The 14,500-nt window shown below is 47.6% G+C and overlaps 1 long non-coding RNA gene across 1 annotated transcript in view; it reads left to right on the top strand.

Annotated features, from left to right (window-relative positions):
• Positions 1-358: 358 nt before the first annotated feature.
• Positions 359-14,500, top strand: part of LOC139229835 (uncharacterized) — a 61,821-nt gene continuing 47,679 nt past the window's right edge. The window contains exon 1 of the long non-coding RNA XR_011587825.1: positions 359-436. This is a non-coding gene — a long non-coding RNA (uncharacterized lncRNA). The remainder of the gene's footprint in view (positions 437-14,500) is intronic.

Raw genomic sequence — 14,500 nt, 5'->3', positions numbered from 1 at the left:
CCTCCTCTGCAATGTGCAACCAGGCTGTGATGGTGTCCTGGGGAGGTCTCATCCGCCCATCAGAAGGGAAGAGAACCTCCCCGCGTGCCCTGACTCCCTTGAAAAGCAGATGGAGGGAGTCATTGGAGAACCTAGGTGCAGCTCTCTGCCTCTGTGCAGACATTGTCAGTGTTCGCAGCTCTCCAATGCTGCAGTGCTCTGACAGCACGATGTTAGATTAAACATCAAATCTGATGTGGCCATGGTCCCTTTAAAGATCCCAGTTGAAAACACATCATGACTGACGTTACCAGACCCGCTCCATTTAATTGGGCCGGGTAACACGCTGGGCGGGCTTAATAGGCTCCAATAATGTACGGTCGTTTTTAGCAGCGGGAAGGAGCCAGCAGCGGGGTCATGAGCTGCCATGATCTCCACTCACACCGGACCCGCCGAGGTAGGCAAAATTCCGGCCTATGTTCCTATAATCTCAGATCGAGGCAATGAGACTTCCTTGCTGCTGGCTGCAGAATTTCCATGTGGAACGAGTTTGGCCAGTATCAATTCAGCTTCCAGTAAGTCCCAAAACTTTAGCACAAAAGGTGCAACTGACACACTCAGTCAGAGGATGGCTGGGTTAGGAAATTGAACATGACACACCTGTGCAGTCAGGCGCTGTTTTGCAGTTGGAGCTAAGGTGACATTGTTGGGGTGACACAAATAACCTTCCAGAAGTACTAGGTGACCGAGGGTCAAGAGAGAAGGAGGAACTCAAGGATATCCTTATTAGGCGGGAAATTGTGTTCGGAAAATTGATGGGATTGAAGGCCGATAAATCCCCGGGGCCCGATAGTCTGCATCCCAGAGTACTTAAGGAAGTGGCCCTAGAAATATGGATGCATTGGTAATATTTTCCAACAGTATATCGATTCTGGATCAGTTCCTATGGACTGGAGGGTAGTTAATGTAACACCACTTTTTAAGAAAGGAGGGAGAGAGAAAATGGGTAATTATAGACCGGTTAGCCTGACATCAGTAGTGGGGAAAATGTTGGAATCAATTATGCAAGATGAAATAGCAGCGCATTTGTAAAGCAGTGACAGGATCGGTCCAAGTCAGCATGGATTTATGAAAGGGAAATCATGTTTGACAAATCTTCTGGAATTTTTTGAGGAAGTAACAAGTAGAATGGACAAGGGAGAACCAGTGGATGTGGTGTATTTGGACTTTCATAAGGCTTTTGACAAGGTCCCACACAAGAGATTGGTGTGCAAAATCAAAGCACATGGTATTGCGGGTAATGTACTGACGTGGATAGAGAACTGGTTGGCAGACAGGAAGCAGAGAGACGGGATTAATGGGTCCTTTTCAGAATGGCAGACAGTGACTAGTGGGGTGCCGCAGGGCTCAGTGCTGGGACCCCAGCTCTTTACAATATACATTAATGATTTTGATGAATGAATTGAGTGTAATATCTCCAAGTTTGCAGATGACACTAAACTGGGTGGTGGTGTGAGCTGTGAGGAGGATGCTAAGACGCTAAGAGGATGCTGCAGGGTGACTTGGACAGGTTAGGTGAGTGGGCAAATACATGGCAGATGCAGTATAATGTGGATAAATGTGAGGTTATCCACTTTGGTGGCAAAAACACGAAGGCAGAATATTATCTAAATGGCGACAGATTAGGAAAGGGGGTGGTGCAACGAGACCTGAGTGTCATGGTTCATCAGTCATTGAAAGTTGGCATGCAGGTACAGCAGGCGGTGAAGAAGGAAAATCGTGTATTGGCCTTCATAGCTAGGGGATTTGAGTATAGGAGCAGGGAGGTCTTACTGCAGTTGTACAGGGCCTTGGTGAGGCCTCACCTGGAATATTGTGTTCAATTTTGGTCTCTTAATCTGAGGAAGGATGTTCTTGCTATTGAACGAGTGCAGCGAAGGTTCACCAGACTGATTCCCGGGATGGCAGGACTGACATTTGAGGAGAGACTGGATCAACTGGGCCTTTATACACTGGAGTTGAGAAGGATTAGAGGGGATCTCATAGAAACTTATAAGATTCTGACGGGACTGGACAGATTAGATGCGGGAAGAATGTTCCCGATGTTGGAGAAGTCCAGAACCAGGGGACACAGTTTTAGTATAAGGGGTAGGCCATTTAGGACTGAGATGAGGAGAAACGTCGTCACTCAGAGATTTGTTAACCCGTGAAATTCTCTCCCGCAGAGAGTTGTAGATGTCAGTTCATTGGATATATTCAAGAGGGAGTTAGATATGGCACTTACGGCTAAAGGAATCAAAGGGTATGGAGAGAAAGCAGGAAAGGGGTACTGAGGGAATGATCAGCCATGATCTTATTGAATGGTGGTGCAGGCCCGAAGGGCCGAATGGCCTACTCTTGCACCTATTTTCTGTGTTTCTATGGGCCCAAGTTTCCACAAGAAAAAAAACGGGCGCCCCTCCGAGCTGGGCGCCCGTTTTTCGCGCCTGAAACGGCGCCTAAAAAAATCCTCTTACAGGTCCTCTGGCCCTCGGCGCAGCCAGCACGAGCTGTGGGGGGGGCGGAGCCAGGTCCCGGCGCTGAAAACAGTGCCGGGACCTCTGCACATGCGCGCTACAGTCGGCACGCAAGTGCAGTAGTTCCAGGCGCCGAACTGTGTGGAAGGGGCCCGAAGCACACAGCCCCTAGCCCTGGCTGAATGGCCTCACTGGGGCTGCGTGAATAAGGCTCCTCCCACGGCCAGCTTCTGCTCCCCCCCCCCCGACCAGCCCCGACACTCGCTCCCTCCCTCCCCCCGCCGACCAGACCCGACCCGACACCCGCTCCCCCCCCCGACCCGAGACCCGACACCCGCTCCCCCCCCCGACCCGAGACCCGACACCCTCTCCCCCACCCCCCCGCCCCGACACCCGCTCCCCCCCCGACTGACCCGACCCGACCCGCGCTCCTGTTCCCGACTCGACCCGCCCCCCCCTCTCGCCTCCCCCCCCTCTCTCTCCCCCTCCCCTCTCTCTCGCTCTCCCTCCCTCCCTCTCTCTCTCTCCCTCCCTCCCTCCCTCTCTCTCTCTCTCTCCCTCCCTCCCCTCTCTCTCTCTCCCTTCCTCCCTCCCTCCCCCTCTCTCTCCCTCCCTCCCCCTCTCTCTCCCTCCCTCCCCCTCTCTCTCCCTCCCTCCCCCTCTCTCTCCCTCCCTCCCCCTCTCTCTCCCTCCCTCCCCCTCTCTCTCCCTCCCTCCCCCTCTCTCTCTCTCTCCCTCCCTCCCCTCTCTCTCTCTCCCTCCCTCCCTCCCCCTCTCTCTCCCTCCTTCCCTCCCCCTCTCTCTCCCTCCTTCCCTCCCCCTCTCTCTCCCTCCCTCCCCCTCTCTCTCCCTCCCTCCCCCTCTCTCTCCCTCCCTCCCCCTCTCTCTCCCTCCCTCCCCCTCTCTCTCCCTCCCTCCCCCTCTCTCTCCCTCCCTCCCCCTCTCTCTCCTTCCCTCCCCCTCTCTCTCCTTCCCTCCCCCTCTCTCTCCTTCCCTCCCCCTCTCTCTCCCTCCCTCCCCCTCTCTCTCCCTCCCTCCCCCTCTCTCTCCCTCCCTCCCCCTCTCTCTCCCTCCCTCCCCCTCTCTCTCCCTCCCTCCCCCTCTCTCTCCCTCCCTCCCCCTCTCTCTCCCTCCCTCCCCCTCTCTCTCCCTCCCTCCCTCTCTCTCTCCCTCCCTCCCTCCCTCCCCCGCTCTCTCCCTCCCTCCCCTTCTCTCTCCCTCCCTCCCCCTCTTTCTCCCCCCCTCTCTCTCTCTCCCTCCCTCTCTCTCTCTCTCTCTCTCTCTCTCTATTCCCCCCTCCCCTTCTCTCTCCCTCCCCCCTCCCCTTCTCTCTCTCTCTCTCTCTCTCTCTCTTCCCCTCCCGCTCAGCGGCACGAACGGCTGCAGAATTCTCCCTGGCTGAAGCACTTTCACACAGGTAGGAAGATGGTTTATTTAATCTTTTCTTGGCTTATAAATGTTTATTCAGGTTGGATTTATTTGTATAATATTTGTAGAAGTATAAATAAGGATTTATTGTAGAATTTAATGAGTTCCCTCCCCCCTCCCCCCCCCACCTCGTTCTGGACGCCTAATTTGTAACCTGCGCCTGATTTTTTAATGTGCAGAACAGGTTTTTTCAGTTCTACAAAAATCTTCACTGGCTCCATTCTACTTTAGTTTGGAGTACATTTTCACTGTGGAAACTTTCAAATCAGGCGTCAGTGGCCGGACACGCCCCCTTTTGAAGAAAAAATTCTATTCTAAACTAGAACTGTTCTACCTGACTAGAACTGCAGAAAAAAAAATGTGGAGCATTGCGATTTCTAAAATAGTCCGTTCTCCACCAGTTACTCCTAAAAATCAGGCACGAATCATGTGGAAACTTGGGCCCTATGTTTCTATGTAACTGTAACTCTGCAACTTGGCACTCTATACATGACACAGACTCGGGAAAATGTTCCATTCCGCAAGGTCATTGGAATACAAAGGGGAGGAAGTGAAGCTTCAGCTGTACAGAGCCTTGGCCAGACCCCATCTGGAGCACCGCAGTCAGTTCTGGGCACTGCACATCAGGAAGGATATATTGGCCTTGGAGGGGGAGCTGCACAGATTCACCAGAATGATCCCAGGGCGAAAAGGGTTAATTTATGAGATCAGGTTGCACAAATTTGGCTTGTTTCCCCATGAGTTTAGCAAATCGGCTGGAGTTCTTTGAGGATGTAACAAGAAGGGTGGATAACGGAGAATCAGTGGATGTGGTGTATTTGGATTTCCATAAGGCATGCGATAAGGGTATTCAATATTCAGGAAGGATAGAATAAAAGGTAAAGGAGGTGGAGTAGCATTGCTGGTTAAAGAGGAGATTAATGCAATAGTTAGGAAGGACATTAGCTTGGATGATGTGGAATCTATATGGGTAGAGCTGCAGAACACCAAAGGGCAAAAAACGTTAGTGGGAGTTGTGTACAGACCTCCAAACAGTAGTAGTGATGTTGGGGAGGGCATCAAACAGGAAATAGGGCTGCATGCAATAAAGGTGCAGCAGTTATCATGGATGACTTTAATATGCATATAGATTGGGCTAACCAAACTGGAAGCAATACGGTGGAGGAGGATTTCCTGGAGTGCATAAGGGATGGTTTTCTAGACCAATATGTTGAGGAACCGACTGGGGGGAGGCCATCTTAGACTGGGTGTTGTGTAATGAGAGAGGATTAATTAGCAATCTCGTTGTGCGAGGCCCCTTGTGGAAGAGTGACCATAATATGGTGGAATTCTACATTAGGATGGAGAATGAAACAGTTAATTCAGAGACCATGGTCCAGAACTTAAAGAAGGGTAACTTTGAAGGTATGAGGCGTGAATTGGCTGGGATAGATTGGCGAAATATATTAAGGGGTTGACTGTGGATGGGCAATGGCAGACATTTAGAGACCGCATGGATGAACTACAACAATTGTACATCCCTGTCTGGCATAAAAATAAAAAAGGGAAGGTGGCTCAACAGTGGCTATCTAGGGAAATCAGGGATAGTATTAAAGCCAAGGAGTGGCATACAAATTGGCCAGAAATAGCAGCGAACCCGGGGACTGGGAGAAATTTAGAACTCAGCAGAGGAGGACAAAGCGTTTGATTTGGGCAGGGAAAATAGAGTACGAGAGGAAGCTTGCAGGGAACATTAAAACGGACTGCAAACACTTCTACAGATATGTAAAGAGAAAAAGGTTAGTAAAGACAAACGTAGGTTCCCTGCAGTTAGAGTCAGGGGAAGTCAAAACGGGGAACAAAGATATGGCAGACCAATTGAACAAATGCTTTGGTTCGGTATTCACTAAGGAGGACACAAACAACCTTCCGGATATAAAAGGGGTCAGAGGGTCTAGTAAGAAGGAGGAACTGAGGGAAATCCTTATTAGTCGGGAAATTATGTTGGGGAAATTGATGCGATTGAAGGCCAATAAATCCCCAGAGCCTGATGTTCTGCATCCCAGAGTACTTAAGGAGGTGGCCTTGGAAATAGCGGATGCATTGACAGTCATTTTCCAACATTCCATATACTCTGGATCAGTTCCTATGGAGTGGAGGGTAGCCAATGTAACCCCACTTTTTAAAAAAAGGAGGGAGAGAGAAAACAGGGAATTATAGACCGGTCAGCCTGACATCGGTAATGGGTAAAATGATGGAATCAATTATTAAGGATGTCATAGCAGCGCATTTGGAAAGAGGTGCCGTGATAGGTCCAAGTCAGCTTGGATTTGTGAAAAGGAAATCATGCTTGACAAATCTTCTGGAATTTTTTGAGGATGTTTCCAGTAGAGTGGACAAGGGAGAACCAGTTGATGTGGTGTATTTGGACTTTCAGAAGGCTTTCGACAAGGTCCCACACAAGAGATTAATGTGCAAAGTTAAAGCACATGGGATTGGGGGTAGTGTGCTGATGTGGATTGAGAACTGGTTGGCAGACAGGAAGCAAAGAGTAGGAGTAAATGGGTACTTTTCAGAATGGCAGGCAGTGACTAGTGGGATACCGCAAGGTTCTGTGCTGGGGCCCCAGCTGTTTACATTGTACATTAATGATTTAGACGAGGGAATTAAATGTAGTATCTCCAAATTTGCCGATGTTCTAAGTTGGGTGGCTGTGTGAGCTGCAAGGAGGATGCTATAAGGTTGCAGAGTGATTTAGATAGGTTAGGTGAGTGGGCAAATGCATGGCAGATGAAGTATAATATGGATAAATGTGAGGTTATCCACTTTGGTGGTAAAAACAGAGAGACAGACTATTATCTGAATGGTGACAGATTAGGAAAAGGGGAGGTGCAACGAGACCTGGGTGTCATGGTACATCAGTCATTGAAGGTTGGCATGCAGGTACAGCAGGCGGTTAAGAAAGCAAATGGCATGTTGGCCTTCATAGCGAGGGGATTTGAGTACAGGGGCAGGGAGGTGTTGCTGCAGTTGTACAGGGCCTTGGTGAAGCCACACCTGGAGTATTGTGTACAGTTTTGGTCTCCTAACTTGAGGAAGCACATTCTTGCTATTGAGGGAGTGCAGCGAAGGTTCACCAGACTGATTCCCGGGATGGCGGGACTGACATATCAAGAAAGACTGGATCAACTGGGCTTGTATTCACTGGAGTTCAGAAGAATGAGAGGGGATCTCATAGAAATGTTTAAAATTCTGACGGGTTTAGACAGGTTAGATGCAGGAAGAATGCTCCCAATGTTGGGGAAGTCCAGAACCAGGGGTCACAGTCTAAAGATAAGGGGTAAGCCATTTAGGACCGAGATGAGGAGAAACTTCTTCACCCAGAGAGTGGTGAACCTGTGGAATTCTCTACCACAGAAAGTTGTTGAGGCCAATTCACTTAATATATTCAAAAAGGAATTAGATGAAGTCCTTACTACTAGGGGGATCAAGGGGTATGGCGAGAAAGCAGGAATGGGGTACTGAAGTTGCATGTTCAGCCATGAACTCATTGAATGGCGGTGCAGGCTCGAAAGGCCGCATGGCCTACTCCTGCACCTATTTTCTATGTTTCTATGTTTCTATAAGGTTCCACATAGGAGGTTATTGCACAAGATAAAATTCATGGGATTGGGGGTAATATATTACTATGGATAGAGGATTGGCTAACGAACAGAAAACAGAGAATCATTGTGGAATCGGTATGGGTGGAGCTAATGAATACCAAGGGGCAGAAAACACTAGTGGGAGTTGTGTACAGACCACCAAACAGTAGTAGTAAGGTTGGGGATAGCATCAAACAAGAAATTAGGGATGCATGCAATAAAACGACAGCAGTATCATGGGTGACTTTAATCTACATATTGATTGGGCTAACCAAACTGGTAGCAATGCGGTGGAGGAGGATTTCCTGGAGTGTATTCAGGATGGTTTTCGAGACCAATATGTCGAGGAACCAACTAGGGAGCTGGCCATCCTAGACTGGGTGTTAAGTAATGAGAAAGGACAAATTAGTAAACTTGTTGTGCGAGGCCCCTTGGGGAAGAGTGACCATAATATGGTAGAATTCTTTATGAAGATGGAGAGTGACACAGTTAATTCAGAAACTAGGGTCATGAACTTAAGGAAAGGTAACTTCGATGGTTTGAGGCATGATTTGGCTAGAATAGACTGGCAAATGATACTTAAATGGTTGACGGTCGATAAGCAATAGCAAACATTTAAAGATCACATGGATGAACTTCAGCAATTGTACATCCCTGTCTGGAGTAAAAATAAAACGGGGAAGGTGGCTCAACCATGGCTAACAAGGGAAATTATGGATAATGTTAAATCCAAGGAAGAGGCATATAAATTGGTCAGAAAAAGCAGCAAACCTGAGGACTGGGAGACATTTAGAATTCAGCAGAGGAGGACAAAGGGTTTAATTAGGAGGGAGAAAATAGAGTATGAGAGGAAGCTTGCAGGGAACATAAAAACTGACTGCAAAAGCTTCTATCGATATGTGAGGAGAAAAAGATTAGTGAAGGCAAATGTAGGTCCCTTGCAGTCAGATTCAGGTGAATTTATAATGGGGAACAAAGAAATAGCAGACCAATTGAACAAATACTTTGGTTCTGTCTTCACGAAGGAAGACACAAATAATCTTCCGGATGTACTAGGGGACAGTGGGTCTAGTGAGAAGGTGTAACTGAAGGATATCCTTATTAGGCGGGAAATTGTGTTGGGGAAATTAATGGGATTGAAGGCCGATAAATCCATGGGGTCTGATAGTCTGCATCCCAGAGTACTTAAGGAAGTGGCCCTAGAAATAGTGGATGCATTGGTGATCATTTTCCAACAATCTATCGACTCTGGATCAGTTCCTATAGACTGGAGGGTAGCTAATGTAACACCACTTTTTAAAAATGGAGGGAGAGAGAAAGCAGGTAATTATAGACCAGTTAACCTGACATCAGTATTGGGGAAAATGTTGGAATCAATTAATAAGGATGAAATAGCAATGCATTTGGAAAGCAGTGACAGGATAGGTCCAAGTCAGCATGGATTTATGAAGGGGAAATCATGCTTGAAAAATCTTCTGGAATTTTTTGAGGATGTAACTAGTAGAGTGGACAAGGGACAACCAGTGGATGTGGTTATTTGGACTTTCAAAAGGCTTTTGACAAGGTCACACACAAGAGATTGGTGTACAAAATCAAAGCATGGTATTGGGGGTAAAATACTGATGTGGATAGAGAACTGGTTGGCAGAGAGGAAGCAGTGTGTCAGGATAAACAGGTCCTTTTCAGAATGACAGGCAGTGACTAGTGGAGTGCCGCAGGGCTCAGTGATGGGACCCCAGCTCTTTACAATATACATCAATGAAGGAATCTCCAAGTTTGCAGATGACACTAAACTGGGTGGCGGTGTGAGCTGTGAGGGGAACGCTAGGAGGCTGCAGGGTGACTTGGACAGGGAAGGTGAGTGGGCAAAAGCATGGCAGATGCAGTATAATGTGGATAAATGTGAGGTTATCCACTTTGGGGGCAAAAACACAAAGGCAGAATATTATCTGAATGGCGGCAGATTAGGAAAAGGGGAGGTGCATCGAGACCTTGGTGTTATGGTTCATCAGTCATTGAAAGTTGGCATACAGGTACAGCAGGTGGTGAAGAAGACAAATGGTATGTTGGCCTTCATAGCTAGGGAATTTGCGTATAGGAGCAGGAAGGTCTTACTGCAGTTGTACAAGGCCTTGGTGAGGCCTCACCTGGAATATTGTGTTTAGTTTTGGTCTCATAATCTGAGGAAAGACATTCTTGCTATTGAGGGAGTGCAGCGAAGGTTCACCAGACTGATTCCCGGGATGGCAGGACTGACATATGAGGAGAGACTGGATCAACTGGGCCTTTATACATTGGAGTTTAGAAGGATGAGTGGGGCCCTCATAGAAAGATATAAGATTCTGACGGGACGGGACAGGTTAGAAGCGGGTAGAATGTTTCCGATGTTGGGGAAGTCTAAAACCAGGGGACACAGTCTTAGGATAAGGGGTAGGCCATTTAGGACTGAGATGAGGAGAAGCTTCTTCGCTCAGAGAGTTGTTAACCTGTGGAATTCCCTGCCGCAGAGAGTTGTTGATGCCAGTTCATTGGATATATTCAAGAGGGAGTTAGATATGGCCCGTACGGCTAAGGGGATCAAGGGGTATAGAGAGAAAGCAGGAAAGGGGTACTGAAAGAATGATCAGCCATGATCTTATTGAATGGTGGTGTAGACTCGAAGGGCCAAATGGCCTACTCCTGCACCTATTTTCTATGTTTCTATGTTTCTATGTTGTATATGGGTCATTTTCCGGTTGGCAAACAGTAACTAGTGGGGTGCCACAGGGATCAGTGCTGGGTCCTCAACTATTTACAATCTATATTAACGACTTGGATGAAGGGACCAAGTGTAATGTAACCAAGTTTGCTGATGATACAAAGATGGGTGGGAAAGCAAACTATGAGGAGGACACAAAAAATCTGCAAAGGGATATAGACAGGCTAAGTGAGTGGGTAAACATTTGGCAGATGAGTATATGTAGGAAAATGTGAGGTTATCCACTTTGGCAGTAAAAATAGAAATGCAAATTACAATATGAATGGAAAAAAATTGCAAAGTGTTGCTGTACAGACCGACCTGGAGGTACAGCAAGTGATCAGGAAGACAAATGGAATTTTGGCATTTATTGCAAGAGGGATAGAGTATAAAAGCAGAGAAGTCCTGCTACAACTGTACAGGGTATTGTGACGCCACACCTCGTCTACTGCGTACTTTTTTGGTCTCTGTATTTAAGGAAGGATATACCTGTACTTGTATTGAAGGCTGTTCAGAGAAGGTTCGCTAGGTTGATTCCAGAGATGAGCGGGTTGACTTATGCAGATAGGTTGAGTACGTTGGGCCTATACACAATGGAGTTCCGAAGAATGAGAGGTGATCTTACTGAAACGTATAAGATAATGAGGGGGCTCGACAAGGTGGATGCACACATAGGGGAAATTAAAACTAGGGGACCTTGTCTTAGAATAAGGGGCTGTCCATTTAAAACTGAGATGAGGAGGAATTTATTCTTTCAGAGGGTTGTAAATCTATGCAATTTTCTGCCCCAGAGAGCTGTGGAGGCTGGGTCATTGAATATATTCAAGGCGGAGACAGGCAGATTTTTGAGCGATAAGGGAATAAAGCGTTATGGGGAGCGGGCAGGGAAATGGAGCTGAGTCCATGATCAGATCAGCCATGATCTTATTGAATGGTGGAGCAGGTTCAATGGGCTGAATAAGAACATAAGAAATAGGAACAGGAGTAGGCCATACAGCCCCTCAAGCCTGCTCTGCCATTCAATAAGATCATGGCTGACCTGATCATGGACTCAGCTCCACTTCCCCGCCCGCTCCCCATAACCCCTTATCCCCTTATCATTTAAGAAACTGTCTATTTCTGTGTTAAATTTATTCAATGTCCCAGCTTTCACAGCTCTCTGAGGCAGCGAATTCCACAGATTTACAACCCTCTGAGAGAAAAAGTTTCTCCTCATCTCAGTTTTAAATGGGCGGCCACTTATTCTAAGATCGTGCCCTCTAGATCTAGTGTCCCCCGCAGTGGAAACATCCTCTCTGCATCCACCCCTTCAAACCTCCTCACAATCTTATATGTTTCAATAAGATCACCTCTCATTCTTCTGAATTCCAATGAGTAGAGGCCCACAATACTCAACCTTTCCTTATAAGTCAACCCCCTTAGCTCCGGAATCAACCTCATAAACCTTCTCTGAACTGCCTCCAAAGCAAGTATATCCTTTCGTAAATATGGAAACCAAAACTGCATGCACTATTCCAGGTGTGGCCTCATCAATACCCTGTATAGCTGAAGCAAGACTTCCCTGCTTTTATACTCATCCCCTTTGCAATAAAGGCCAAGATTCCATTGGCCTTCCTGATCACTTGCTGTAGCTGCATACTAACCTTTTGTGTTTCATGCACAAGCACCCCCAGGTCCCGCTGTACTGCAGCACTTTGTAATCTTTCTCCATTTAAATAATAACTTTCTCTTTGATTTTTTTCTGCCAAAGTGCATGACCTCACACTTTCCTACATTATACTCCATCTGCCAAATCTTTGGCCACACACTTAGCCTGTCTATGTCCTTTTGCAGATTTTTTGTGTCCTCCTCATATATTGCTTTTCCTCCCATCTTTGTACCATCAGCAAACTTGGCTACATTACACTCAGTCCCTTCTTCCAAGTCATTAATATAGACCTGCCACTATCCCTGCAGCTACTTCTCTTAAGACACTCGTATTATGTCTGTAATGTACTTATGAATGACTCCACGAGTACTCAAACTGTAGTGACCTTGGTCCTTTATTCATAACTCCAGAGTAAGGCAGCCGCATGGTGACTCCCCTTTTATACAGCCCCTGCCGCCAGGGCAGGAAACCCTGGTCTCCACCAGTTGCGCCCTCTAGTATAAACCTTATTGATAGTACATCAAAGTAAACAAGTCTCCATCTTATACAACTACACAGTGACTACAGAGAGAGTATATCTATAGTCTGCATCTATAATACCTCGGATGCAAACCATCAGGTCCAGGGGAGTTATCCGCCTTTAGTACCATTATCTTACTGAGTACCACCTCCTTAGTGATTGTGATCGGTATATAAGATGTAAAAAGGATTTGATAGGCGAGATGCAGTGAAACTATGTTAGACATGCATTAGTTGTAATTGGAGGCAGACAAAAAGCAGGCAACTTCAGACCTGTTAGCCTAACATCTATGGTTGGGAAAATGTTGGAGTCCATTTTTATAGAAGCAGTAGCATGACGTTTGGAAAAGCATAATTCGGTCAGGCAGAGACAGCATGGATTTATGAAGGGGAAATCATGTTTGACAAATGTGCTGGAATTCTTGGAGGATGTAATGAACAGGGTGGATAAAGGGGAACCAGTGGATGTGGTGTATTTGGACTTCCAGAAGGTGGTCGCTGAGGCGTGAGTCCGGGGTCGGCGAGAGGCCTACAAAAGGCCGCGAGAGGTAGCGGGAGTTCGTGGTCGCTGAGGCGTGAGTTCCGGGGTCAGCGAGAGGCCTACAAAAGGCTGCGAGAGGCAGCGGGAGTTCGTGGTCGCTGAGGCGTGAGTTCCGGGGTCAGCGAGAGGCCTACAAAAGGCCGCGAGAGGCAGCGGGAGTTCCGGGGTCGGCGAGAGGCGTGACTTGTGCAGCTACAGGGAGAAGGCAAAAAAGAAGTAGAAAGAAACAGAAAGGTGACGTCACAGCCAAAGGGGTAAGTGATTGGCTGGTGATTGGTGAGTAGTTTTTCTTTTTCTTTTTTTATATTAGTCAGTAACTTTTAACATTGTTGTTGCCAATTTAAGTGTATCTAAGGGTTAAGTCATGGCAGGAGAGCTCGGTCGGGTGTTATGCTCCTCCTGTACCATGTGGGAACTCGGGGACACTTCCGGTGTCCCTGACGACTACATGTGCGGGAAGTGTATCCGTCTCGAGCTCCTGACTGACCGCGTTGCGGAATTGGAGCTGAGGGTGGATTCACTCTGGAGCATCCACGATGCTGAGAATGATGTGAGTATCACGTGTAGTGAGTTGGTCTTACCGCAGGAGAAGGGTCCACAGCCAGATAGGGAATGAAGACCAGCAGGAAGAGTAGTGCAAGGAAGGTAGTGCAGGGGTCCCCTGTGGTCATCCCCCTGCAAAACAGATACACCGCTTTGAGTACTGTTGGGGGGGATGACTCATCAGGGGAGAGCAGCAGCCAAGTTCATGGCACCGTGGCTGGCTCTGCTGCACAGGAGGGCAGGAAAAAGATTGGGAGCGTGATAGTGATAGGGGATTCAATGGTGAGGGGAATAGATAGGCGTTTCTGCGGCCGCAACCGAGACTCCAGGATGGTATGTTGCCTCCCTGGTGCAAGGGTCAAGGATGTCTCGGAGCGGGTGCAGGACATTCTGAAATGGGAGGGAGAACAGCCAGTTGTCGTGGTGCACATTGGTACCAACGACATAGGTAAAAAAAGGGATGAGGTCCTACGAAACGAATTTAAGGAGCTAGGAGCTAAATTAAAAAGTAGGACCTCAAAAGTAGTAATCTCGGGATTGCTACCAGTGCTAGTCAGAGTAGGAATCACAGGATAGCGCAGATGAATACGTGGCTAGAACAGTGGTGCAGCAGGGAGGGATTCAAATTCCTGGGGCATTGGAACCGGTCCTGGGGGAGGTGGGACCAGTACAAACCGGACGGTCTGCACCTGGGCAGGACCGGAACCAATGTCCTAGGGGGAGTGTTTGCTAGTGCTGTTGGGGAGGAGTTTAACTAATATGGCAGGGGGATGGGAACCAATGCAGGGAGAGAGAGGGAGACAAAAAGGAGGCAAAAGCAAAAGACAGAAAGGAGATGAGGAAAAGTGGAGGGCAGAGAAACCCAAGGCAAAGAACAAAAAGGGCCACTGTACAGCAAAATTCTAAAAGGACAAAAGGTGTTAAAAAAACAAGTCTGAAGGCTTTGTGTCTTAATGCAAGGAATAT

The sequence above is a fragment of the Pristiophorus japonicus genome, chromosome 2, assembly GCF_044704955.1.
Source record: "Pristiophorus japonicus isolate sPriJap1 chromosome 2, sPriJap1.hap1, whole genome shotgun sequence".
Lineage (NCBI taxonomy): Eukaryota > Metazoa > Chordata > Chondrichthyes > Pristiophoridae > Pristiophorus > Pristiophorus japonicus.
The sequence above is the reverse complement of the archived record's forward strand: the minus strand, read 5'-3'. Positions and strand labels throughout refer to the sequence as shown.